The sequence below is a fragment of the Apteryx rowi genome, unplaced genomic scaffold (genome assembly GCF_003343035.1).
Source record: "Apteryx rowi isolate R43461 unplaced genomic scaffold, aptRow1 scaffold_1170, whole genome shotgun sequence".
Taxonomy (NCBI): domain Eukaryota; kingdom Metazoa; phylum Chordata; class Aves; order Apterygiformes; family Apterygidae; genus Apteryx; species Apteryx rowi.
This window is the reverse complement of record NW_020447387.1, coordinates 44473-56929: the sequence shown is the minus strand read 5'-3', so window position 1 is coordinate 56929 and position 12457 is coordinate 44473. Positions and strand designations below refer to the sequence as shown.

The 12457-nt window shown below is 37.6% G+C and overlaps 1 long non-coding RNA gene across 1 annotated transcript; it reads left to right on the top strand.

Moving 5' to 3' along the window:
- Positions 1–7985: 7985 nt before the first annotated feature.
- Positions 7986–11929, top strand: LOC112974120. The gene is made up of 2 exons (XR_003256164.1): positions 7986–8836; positions 9745–11929. It is a non-coding gene; the product is annotated as an uncharacterized LOC112974120 (long non-coding RNA).
- Positions 11930–12457: the final 528 nt, after the last annotated feature.

The following is a 12457-nucleotide window of genomic DNA, read 5'->3' as shown; positions in this document are numbered from 1 at the left end:
TTGCTTTTAGTATGCTGTTTAAAATTTCATTCACCTGTTATTATATGAGGACTCATGCTTCCACACTGCGGAGGAGCTTGACTGCTTTTAAGCTCCGGGTTTATTGCAGCAGTTTGTTTATGCGTAGTCACTGGTTATACTTAATATACACATTAAAAAAAGAGCAATTATAAGTGTACCACCATTCAGAAACTGAAAACATTTCAAACTATTGTGTTGAAGCAGCTTAAATTTAAGGCTAAAATATGTCATAAAGCTGTTTAAATTAGAGACTGCGTTTTTAACTTCTTTAAAACTTGAAAGTTAGCAGAGTTTAGAACTTTTGAAGCTTAATTCAAAATTTTCAAATTATAATGGAAATAGAAACAAAAATCTCTAACTCACTTGATATACTCTGGGGACAGTTGAAAAAATGAAAATCCACATGAAAATCACACATGAAAATCCAAATAAAACCCATCAAAAAGAACAGTTGCATCAACAGATATTGTCTTACTATAACAATGGTAGGATTCTTAAATCTAAAACTTGTTCAATTGCCTGCTTTACTTTGATCTAAAATGGTGTCATTTTGCAGCACAAATGTGAGATTAGTTTATATTTTTTGTACAGATATTGTAGAATCGCAGCATCATTGAGGTAGGAAGGCATCTCTGGAGATCATCTAGTCTAACTCCCCTGCTCAAGCAGGGTCACCTAGAGCACATTGCCCAGGACTGTGTCCAGGCAAGCTTTGAGTATCTCCAAGAATGGAGACTCCRCAACATCTCTGGGCAACCTGTTCCAGTGCTCAATCACCCTCACTGCAGGGAGGGTGGTGGTGTTTCTTATTTTACATGGAGTTTCTTGTATTTCACTTGTGCCAGTTGCCTCTTGTCCGTTCACTRTATACCTCTGAGAAGAGTCTGTCCCGTTTTCTTTATATACCCCCCCTTCCACAAGTTATTTATAAACACCGATAAGATCCCCCCTGAGCATTCTCATATCCAGGCTAAGCATTCCCAGCTCTCTGTCTCTCCTTGTCTGTCAGATGCTCCAAGCTCTTAATCGTCTTTGTGGCCCTTTGCTGGCCTCACTCCAGAATGTCCATGGTGGGTATGAGTGATATTTTACCTAATGTCCTCCAGAAAAATATTTACAGTTTAAGATTTTTAAAACTTAAAAAAAATCTATTTATGCCTGTTTAATAGCAGATCACTGTTCATCCTGTGCAATGTGTTGAGTTTTGCTTAGATCAGTGGTAGGTTGGTGTCTGCTGGTTTTAATGGTATAGAGAAATGTGCCTGTGCACATAGGCAGCTTTCAGATATCTGCAAGGGCTAATGTTGCACTAATGTCCCAGCATAGTAAGCCTCAAAGGCCTTGTCTGAAGGAAGGGAGCTAGGGTGTGAAGTAACAAAACTCCTAGATATGAAGATGAAGCTACTCAGGTGAGTTATCTTCATTTGTACAGCAAAGGCTCCTTTCCGTGCTTTTTAGTGTGTACATGCTATTTCTTTAGCACGGCCCGTCGTTCTGTAGCCAGACAACTACTACTTGTGATAGTGATTTTGCTTTTGAGAACGTTATTCGAATTATCAAGTTGTTTTTCCTTGCATCATTTCATTCAATTTCTTCTCTCATTTTATATAACTCTTGCAGGGGCTTCAGGTAAGGATTTAGCAGGAACTAATAATTTAATTTTGACAAGCTGAAGCTCCATGGGGGTCAGCCTTGAAGAATATATTTATCAAGGTGTCGCTTAAAGCACATTTCATGTAATTCAAGGAATGAAAACACTACTAGTTTTCTATTTCAATGCACTGTATGTAGAGTTCAAGTAGAGACTGACACCTGAAATAAGGCCTCTGCATATGCACTGGGTGACCACGCTCCTGCTGTAGCTGTTGTGGTCAATGCAATCAACAGAGCTCAAAGGTCCTGGAGCAGACTCTTGATGACTGCTTGGTGAAATCTCTCTACGCTCTTTTGCCTGCCTTGCCTGCATCTCTGCTGACTCCACTTGGGCCCTAGACACTTCACACATGAAGGTACCTGAATTTAGATGTCTTGATCTTGAATGTTGATGAAGACAGAGAACTTCTTGGTTAATGTTTTCACAGGAAAACCATCAAATGCATCATCTTTGGGTGGCTCTTTTATGAGGAAGCTTTTTGGATACAGAACAAAATTTCCAGTCAAAATGAGATGCCTCTGTACAACCAGGAATCTAATATAGCAGGAATTTGAAGTGGGAAAATAGTGTTCTTGTTCAACTGCAGTTAGGGAATTCAAGGGTAAATTTGGTCCAGGAAGGTCATGTGGTCTAACTTAAGTAATAGTTCAGAACAGATGATCACACTGTCCTCCTTGGTTTGATTTAAATGAGCTCTTTATTGGTCTATAGTATTACTTTGAAATGCATAGTTTTTAAAATGTTACAGATCCATTCTTCCAAATCTTGCAGAAACTTTTCAGGTAACAGAATAAAATYGTTAAAAGTCTTGCTATATTTTTTCTTATTTCATTTTCATAAGAGATATTACATATGGAACAAAAAAATAAGCCAACTAAAAAAAGTAAGTTTATGTAAGAGCAAATTTAAACAGATCCACAGCATCTGCTCTGAAGTAATAATGTACAGCTGGGGGCAAGCCAAGGGTCAGCTACCTCTCCTCTCAATCCAGAATTTCTTCCAATAAAAAGATCATCTTTTACATGAAACATTCTCAGATAAGAAAGTAAGCAGGAAAAATTGACCCAGAAGCTTATTTTATGGTTGTCAATATTTAATGATGTCTTGTCACTTTTTTCCTTCCTATTCCTTGAAAATTTATTATAGGAAGATATGAGGAATGTAACACTTGAAACTGGATTCTCAACAAATACTTTTACCATAACTAGAAATTAGTTAAAACCGTTTCAGTCCATGTCCCTTTGGATTGAAGTAACATTAAGATAGAATGAGTCTTCCCTTCCTCATCTAGTCATTTCACCATCTGGTAATTCTGCAGGAATGTCATATCCATTTTTCAGCCAGGAAAGCCTGACTGCAAGAAAAATAGCTGTATGTTCTATATGTTATGCTGCTCTGTGGGAGAAAACCTGATGAAATGCCAGGTGCCCTTTGCCTCCAGCACAGCAGCTACATCTGCTTTGCAGTCTGTCTAGATCACTGTGTACTCATTGAAGAGATTGGGAATACAGGCTACTTGCTCCTGCTTGGTTCTCTCCAGTTGTAATGATTCATCAGCTGTTACCATCTCGCATTATGGCTGTTCTTCTAGGACTATTTTCTGTCTAAGTTAATGCTAGAGGTTTGTTCTGAAGGGGACCTTACCACTTCTGCTAAATGTCATTGTTCACAGCRCTTCGTTATGAGAACTGTGGTCTTGCCATCTGGTGACACAGTGCCAGGAACAATAGCTGGTACATCAGATACAGTCTTGTCTTTACTGTTTTTTTCATTTATTAAGCACAAAGGTGTTTTGTGTTTTCCTTAAGCACATATGCATGCCTTTACAGCATTCCTGGCATTCTTCTATTAATTTAATAAATTTTGGATCAGGCTGAGAGAGGGGAAAAAAACAAATTGCATGTATTTTAATGCATTATGTAAGACTGACTAAAATTCTGCCTTGCAATAATAATTACATTACCAAGGGCATGGGTTAAAGTTGTCTGATGTTTTGATAATAAATGTAAATTACATAGCATCAACAGTTCACTAAAAGTTTGCTTGAATGGAAAGGAGAAATTTAGAATTATTTTCTYGTTAAGCTATTTTATGCTGACTTAAGCTCTGTAAGTGCATCCACTTTATGTAAGTCTTAGGAATGTTTAACTAGAATGAGTTAAAAACCAAGGAACTCAAAGAGGAAAGTTTTATCCCATTTTTTTTAATGCCTGATCTTGATTCCTTGACATGGAGGTAACACTAATCCCCAGACAGTGGTATGCAGGTATAGGCCGCTAAGAATAAAAGAGGAGGACAAAGAACAGGCTGAAGATCAGGAATTGATTCCCTTCTTGGGTGTACCTTCACTCACTAACACCCATGATATAAAATGCTTCTAAATGACCATAGTAAATTCCAGACAAAATTGATCTGGTCTCTTGTGACTAGGAGTATTTTGAGCAGACAACTTATCCCACAGACTGTTCCAGTTTCCTCTTGTTCTGGGTGTGAGACAAATGAGTGAGCCAAAGAAGCGCAGCGTGCAAGTCCTGTTTCTTCTTGCACATGCTCGGTCCTCACCAAGTAAAGCTTCCAAAAGGTATTTTCCAGTTTCTTTGTGTAAGATCATAGCACCTAGTAGGGGGAGATTGTGTAACTTCTCCCTCTGTCATGTTTGTTTTGAGACAGCAAATTTAAATATAAGCAACATCAATAGATTAGTTTACTATATATTTGTTGATACAAAATTGTCCCTATCCTTAAAGAAGCACAACCACCTCCTTTCCAAACTAACTGTATTTCACTGAAGTGCTCAGTCCTGCATTAAAGAGAAACTAAAATTAGCTCTTCCATATCTGTAGTGATTTGTCCTAAGGAAAAAGGTTGATCCTGACAAAGTCTTGTTTGCGGTTCTAGGAGGCTTTGACTTGTAGGTCACTGTAGATCATGACCTTTGCAAACATCTTTCTTCTTACTGATCAGTTCTGCTGTTGTTTCTGTTGCTAGAAATGCTGGGGCTAGCAAGCTTCACAGTATGCTTTTGCCTTGATACCACACCTTGAAAGAGTTTTTGGTAATCTTGCTGCAGGAGAGTTTCTCAATTCAAAAATGTACTTTTTCTTCCCTTCAACTTTATTAAAAAAAAAAAAAAAAAGCATCCTTTGGGATTTTAACAGAAGATTTGGCTTTCCTYTTTATGCGACTGTGATATGGTGGTAAATGGATATGCATGTGTTTCCACAAACTCGCTACAAGTCAACTGGTCAGTTTGCAATGCTGTTCTGCTGAAATGCTGTGTTTCTCTTTCTGTAAAGGCTTCTTTGAGGGCATGAATAATCCAACTTCCACAATTTTGAATATTGTTCTATATTATGCAGAGGTAGGTCTGTGTAGATTTCCAGTAAAATGCTGTTCCTGCTTTTGTTCCACGACCTGCTGCAGATGCTAGGTATTGTCATTATTTCTTTGCCACTAAGCTTGACTTCTTCTGCAAGTATCATAACCACTTACTTCATTGTCCTTGGCTGAATTTGGCAATTCAGGGTTTTTAGGAACAGGCTTCTCTCTCACAGCGGCTCTGGCTTTTGACAATGTTTTTATTCTCAGTGATCCACTCTACCTTTTGCATAATGCTTCCAAGTAGCTCAACTTGTCTCTACAGTTCTTACCTTCCTAGGAACAGAAAAAACTTCCTGCCTCCTGTGGGTCAGCACTTCGATATCTCTACTTCATTTTTCTGTTTCCTTCTAGCACCTTCCTTAAAATTCTCAAATTAAGTGTGATGGCTGGTGCTTTCTATTTGATTGAGAGTTTAATGTTCTTGTTCACTTAATATATCTTCATATTGCAAGGCTACTCTGTCTCAGCAGCTAGCTAGGTAACTCAATCCCTTTACTTAAGTATTGGTTTTCATTGTGGCATTTCTGTTAAAAAAACAAACAAACAAAAAAATCCCACTAATCAACCAAATGAAAAAAACCTCTCTCCATTGGCTTATGCTCCCTTTCTACTAGTTTTTTCCTACTCTTACAAATTCTGGTCAAACTTTTCTCATGCAGACATTTATTGCAAGTGTTTCTTGATCATCTGTTGATAAAGATCATGTGCAATCTGCCAGCTCACTTTTGCTGTAGTGGTACTTCTCTGCCTGGCTGATCTTGTGCCATATAATGSTTTTTCATTCACCACTTTGTATTTCAGGATGTGATAGCTGGCTCCTAGCTCCTTTCAGTACAGAAGTTACAATGTGCTGAGGTAAATATAGAGTAAGCTTTTACAGTGCTTGTTGTCGCAGGTGGTGAACATACATGGAGGCCTTTGAAGAAATGTCAGAGGTGGTTTAAAAAGCCTAATAATTATTGCATTGATAACGTTAAAGATGGTTATCTGTGGTAGTGTTTTTACTTCAAGGTGAATGAACAACAAATGTCTCACAAACTTGTGACTGACTTGAAACCATTGTGCTTTTACTCAATTTTACATTTACTTGTTGTTTGTATTAAGAACAGCCTAAGTAAGTTAATATATGCACTTTGTTTAGCTGGAAGTTGTAAATTCTCCACTCTATGTGAAGTTTCAATCTTTATGCTTTTTCATGTATATAATTGTTGTTTGTAATAAAAATCCCATTATCATGTTACTGTACAATTTTAGCCAGACTATTTCACACAGCTTTTAGCATGGCACAAATGTTCCATTTTTTTTCTCAATGGCTTCTGATTTCCAGTTAATTTGCTGCTATCTTGTCTTGTATCTGGGGCTGGCAAACCTTTATTTTTATTTTTGCATTTCATTAATGTCATATGTGATAAATTGCTAAGTTACTGCCTGGTGATTTTTTTTTTTTTTTTCTTCTGAAACCTTTAACATAATGATTCTCCATTAAGTTTTCCACACAGCATCATTGGTTTTCCCCTTTTATTTTCTTTTTATCTTGTATGTTTGCTTTTGGGTGAATGTAGGTTTATTTCCGTATCATTTGCTTGCCTCTTTTTCTCAGTGTATTGTCTCTGTTTGATTTGTGACTTATGTTTGGATATAAGCTTGTTCATTAGGTTTGCTTGAGTCTCTAATGTTTGGTAGAGTTTGCATGAACCTTCTGTGCTTTCATTTTAGCTATCGCATTTTTCATTTCTGTTATTAACACAATCTGTTAGTCTTTGAAAACTGGATAATCACATGAGTCAGCCATTTTTTCATAGCTTGGCAAAATATTATTGTATGGTTTCTTCAACTTCTTGATTACATTGTTCAAAAAGATATGTTCCATGCATGTCATCTTTGTGGATTTAAATTGGTTTTTGAAGAATTCCTAGGATACCTCCTCCCCCTCCCTGCTATCTGCTGATTTATGTAAATGTTCTGGTATTAGGTAGCAATATTTTCTAAATGCTGCTCCTTKTTCCACTTGTATTTGCCCCCACCCATTTTAACCCTTCGTATTCTAATTTCGTATGGTCTGTCGTTATTTAAGGAAGACTTACTAAAAGTTTTCCCTTTAAAGTTCATCTCCTTGGAATCAGGAATTTGATATACTACCAGGTTCTCATTGGTTTATTTTATTTATATATTGCTTTGTAATATTCATAACTTCTAATTTCATGTCTGTTTCTGAGACTTTGGTAATATTTTATCTAGACCTGTTTCTAGCTGTGATTCATCATGAAACCAGTCACGCTGAAATTTTCTAATCTTTTCATTAGTTCTGGATGCAAGCAGTTCTCTTTTTTTGGCCCATATTCAGTTTTTAAATACAGTTGAGAAATTTGATTAAAGTTTACTATCTAGTCTGAGTTTCTGCAGAAGTCTGTATGCACTATACAGAAGTCTGTGTGAACTATATGCAGACAGATCTCTGGAAATAGTTTTCTGTTCCCACGATATTTTGCTAATTGTTAGCCTGTACATTGGACAGTCAAAACCATTTCAGGAGTACACCCAATTGGGATGCCCCTTTCACAGAATCACAGAATGGCTGAGGTTGGAAGGGACCTCTAGAGATCATCCAGTCCAACCCCCTGCTCAAGCAGGGTCACCTAGAGCACATTGCACAGGATTGCATCCAGGCGCGTTTTGAATATCTCCAGAGAAGGAGACTCCACAACCTCTCTGGGCAACCTGTTCCAGTGCTCTGTCACCCTCACAGTGAAAAAGTTTTTCCTCATGTTCAGATGGAAGCGTCTGTGTTTGTTTGTGCCCGTTGCCTCGTGTCCTGTCGCTGGGCACCACTGAAAAGAGTCTGGTCCCATCCTCTTGACACCCTCCCTTCAGATACTTGTACACATTGATAAGATCTCCTCTCAGCCTTCTCTTATCCAGGTTAAACAGGCCCAGCTCTCTCAGCCTTTCCTCATAAGAGAGATGCTCCAGTCCCCTCATCATCTTTGTAGCCCTTTTCCTGAAACACTTCATTGTGTTTATCTCACAAGTAAGTTTCCAGCAGTTAGTGACATTATTTTAATTTCTCAAGCCTGTTTCTCTCTTTGGCAAGCAGCTTAATTAAACATTTCTGAAATCAAATTAGGAGAGTCTGAGACAGTTAAGTCTCAGGTGAATCAATAGAGAAACTCTGCCAGCCCAGGAAAATAAAACAATCTTTCAGTTATTTTTAGTAGAAAATCTTCAGTACCAAGCCAGATTCCTGCATCCTGACTCTTGTACAAACTGACGTAATTTTGGAAAAAACAGATCCAGGTTTTTGATATGATGTTGGAGAAGCATGCATGGGAACAGTACATTTCTGTCTCCAACGGAGTCTGGCCATAGTGCATGGAGAAATGGCTACTTCAGGCAAAAGTTTCTGCCAAGTTCTCTTTTCTTGTGGGTCTGTACCGCTATGATATAGGAAGGCGCCTTCTCATGTGCTATGTGCTACTCCAGGTCAGAAACGCTGCTCTCTGAGGTATGTCATGTTGTTCTGTCTTGAGAAGCACAGAGGACTGCAACAAAAGAATAAAAAGGGCTTCAACCAACCTTTTATTCGTTGTTAGCAATGCTCATGTTTGAGCTCTGTGCTTTGGAAGCTAGAGTCAAATCATATAATGCTTTTGTTTCCTCTCATCCCTTTTTTAATTACTTTCTACCTGTTAGGTACGTTTGCGTATGAACCAGATGGACTAACTCATGTCCCACGTTTCTTGTGATGAAAAAGAAGGCAATTGAGCTGCTTAATTTGAAAATGTGAGTGGTTCTTCCAAAGTAAAACTTCGTATTGTTCCTTTCCTTTGCTGCTCTTAAAAAAGCAAAATGCTGTATCAAAAAATTATAGACCAGCAACAGCCCAGTGAATGGAGGATTCCCAGAGTCAGCAAGTCTGAAATTTATTTGTATTAACCTAATAAAGTTTTGATGTAAGTTCAGCTCCTTGACACTTAATGTGCACAATCTATCATCCAAAAGTCAACTGATAGATCTATAGGTCCAGTGAAATACTCTGAACAGTCTAGTCTCCTACAGTAGTGGGTTGAACTGACTTTGAATTTTATTTGCTTAGCTGCAGCCTCCAACCATTGGGTCTCAATATTGCTTTGTCTGCAGTCTTTTTATTTTATTTATTTAGAATCAAAGAAGGTAATTGAGTAACCTTCTGAACTAAACATGCTGAATTCCTTCCATGCTTTACTGTAGGGCCATTTCCCCATCTAGTAGTTATTCTATAGCTTTTATTTGAAACCTCCACTTTTTTTAAATTTGACTTTGAAATGTGAATACTGGATTACCATGGGCTAATTTAGCAGTCACAATAGAACCAAATGCTGAAGTATGTAATATTTCCCTAGTGTTCTAAGTTAACTTTCTGACGTGTAGAAGAATCCCAGTAACCCTTAAATCTAGTTGCATACTGAGAGCTTATGTTCAGCTCATTATGTCTACTTTTTCTCTAGTCACTGTTTTCTCAAGTAAGCTSTCATACTGAAATGTGGCTTTTGTTTTTGTTCCTATATGTATGATTTTACATAAATGTATGGAGTCATGTATTAGTTGCTTGTGCACAGGTGTGTGTTGTGTTCAGAGGTCACTGGGCTTTTGGAGCACCTCCTGCTATTTCTCTGCAGTAAAATCATACTTATGAAAATTGTTTGCACTAGCTCTCCTATGGAGCTTCTCTGGCTGAGACGGACACATATGTTAACAAGAAGCATTTTTGGCATCGGAAATTTTACCACTGAGGAAAGACTGTAAAGTTGTCTCTCTGCAAGAAGAGAAGAATGGTAATGAATCTTCCAGTGCATGAGAAATCTGCACAGAGGGGAAAAGCATAATCTATTGTTGATGTCTATGGTGAATAAGGAAGAAAAAGCTTAAGCTGGAGCATGAAGGGCTCAGTTTAAACACTGGGGAAATCATTATAATGATAAGGATGGAGAAGCACTGCTATAGCTTCCCTAGGAAGTCTTAATCACTGAAACCTTTAAGAACAGTCTGGATGAAGTCAAATTTAGTTAATCCCACCTCAGGATAAGGTGGACTAGGTACCATTCCAAGCTATTTCTTCCATTTTTCATGCAGATACCCTAGTGCTTAGCAGTTAGCCTAAAATCACAATCAGCATCCTCCAATAAAGGAAGCACTTTCTGCCAGTGCTGGCATCTGTATGAAATAGAGACCTTTGTATAAAGTCAGTTATTACGAGGAAAGCTTCTGCATTAAAGGCTGCTATTACTACAGCGAACTTCTTGTATTTTTCAGGAGAAGTTCTTATTAACAGTTGATATTCATGAATAATGCAGCTAAGCATTCAGACTTGCAGCTTATTAAGAACACCAACAAATTTTTAAGGACAAATTGTTTTAGAGTAGTTTATAATAACCCTAGAGAGTTATCAAATTTCAACAAATCAATGCTTGAAGGGGAAACAATTAAAGAACTAATAGACATCAAAACATGAATCTAATGTGTCATAGTTGAATAACAAGATTTGACTCTATCAAATTTCACAGCTCTGAAATTACTTTTCTTTAAGCATAATCAGAAATTATTTCAATTTATTTCAGCAAGTGGCTTTTAATATGCATCTGGGCACTTGAAGTGCCATTCAAAGCATCTAGAGCTTTATATTGGCTCAACGAAAATAACAATTCACACARACTTAGTAGTATTAGCATGTAAAACATATCCATTTTTAAAACCTATTATGTTCTTAAAAAAAAAAAGAGTGACTATGATTTGGAAATTCTGGTGCCTAAGAGAGGGCCAGGTGCCTGAATCCTAGAAATCAGAAGCATAAGTATAGAATGTAAGTACCTAGCTTTTAGTGCAAATATATAATAGCAGTATGAATGTGCAAGTACACATAAAGTAATGCAGATTGAAGCAAATGCCTGATTGTATCTGCTTTATTTTACATAGTTTATAGTAACTGCGTGATCTCTTTAGCCCTGATTGTCTTCATATGCTATCCTCAAMCCCACCAGTTTCTGAACAATTATTGGACACCATCTTAACACTTTTGCGTGAAATCCTCTACAGAAGCAGAAATTAAGCCATGCTAATAAAAGTGCCCTGGATTACCAAAATTCTCAATCAGTAATAACAACTTTTACTTGTAATAATTTATTATGTCTGGGATTAAATAAATCTCCCCCAGGTAAAACAGAAGCTATGAGATTGTTTTGGTAAGAAATTATGAGGCCTGTCAGAGTTTAAATAGCTGACTTGCTAGCAACCTTTGCATAAAAACAAACAATAAAAGAAAAACCTTTGTTTAAAACACAGCGATCAACTCCCAATCAAATTGACTTGTGATGTTTTAAGTTTAACTGCAATCCTTGTAGTAATGGTTTCCCAAAGCTTTTTCTATCTTTAACTGTTAGCATTTATGGTTAGTTTGGTCAAAATAACTGTAGCCTGGTTGATGTCGTCGTCTTTTGGATGTTGTTAAGGAGATGCAAGTGAAGTCCATGCAAAGGATTGACGCTTCTTGAGAAAATTAAGAACAAAGCTGAGTGGGTACTAAAGAAATGAATTTTTCTGATTTTCAGATTACTCAGAATAGATACCATCTCAACAGATAGCCAATAAGCATCACCTGTATTCAATGCCATAGGTTTAGCTGTTGTAATAACCCACACTTTGTATTAGCCCAGCATTATGAAATCAACTTGTGTTTGATCTCAAAGTGGATGAGGGAATACTTGCGTTGCAGTAAAGAGTATATTCTGGCCTCTTACAATACAGTTGAGGATTGTGTTAGCCTATGGACAAGGCAATTTTTTGAATTAACAACAATACTTAAACAACAATTTTGAATAAAAGGTAAAAGCTGTTTGAAAAGCACTCTTTCCACCTTGTTGAAAACTTCCTGCCTTCAGGCCTCTTGCCCTCTCACCTGTTACCTGTAGTACATTTACACTTGCCTCTGCCCTCCATGAATATGTCTGCACTTTTCAAGCCCTGTTTTTTTTTTTTCCTGTGCTGTGAGAGTCATATGAGTTCCCAACCCTGAAAAGATTTATTTATTGATTTATCTGATGAAGATGTTTCAGAAGAGTGGTGACAAGAYGTGGTTTCCCATTGTGCCCCATCACATCATTTGTGTCTCCTGTTCTTGTGTAAGGATTTAGCAGAGCTCTGCATGAGAAGCTTCTGCCTGTGAGTCCTAGCTGTGAACTTGGGGGTAAAGTACTGTGGAAAGTGAGAAGTATCTGGGGATGGGGCTGAGCCAGGAGCTTGCGAAGGGTCCGAGTCTTGCTGAGGCAGTACCACTGACAGACCAACAAGACTAAGAAACCAGAATTTCTCTTAAGGGGCCCCTCCCCCTTAAGCAATGTTGCCTCAAAGGCATAGCGATTAAGTAGGGAT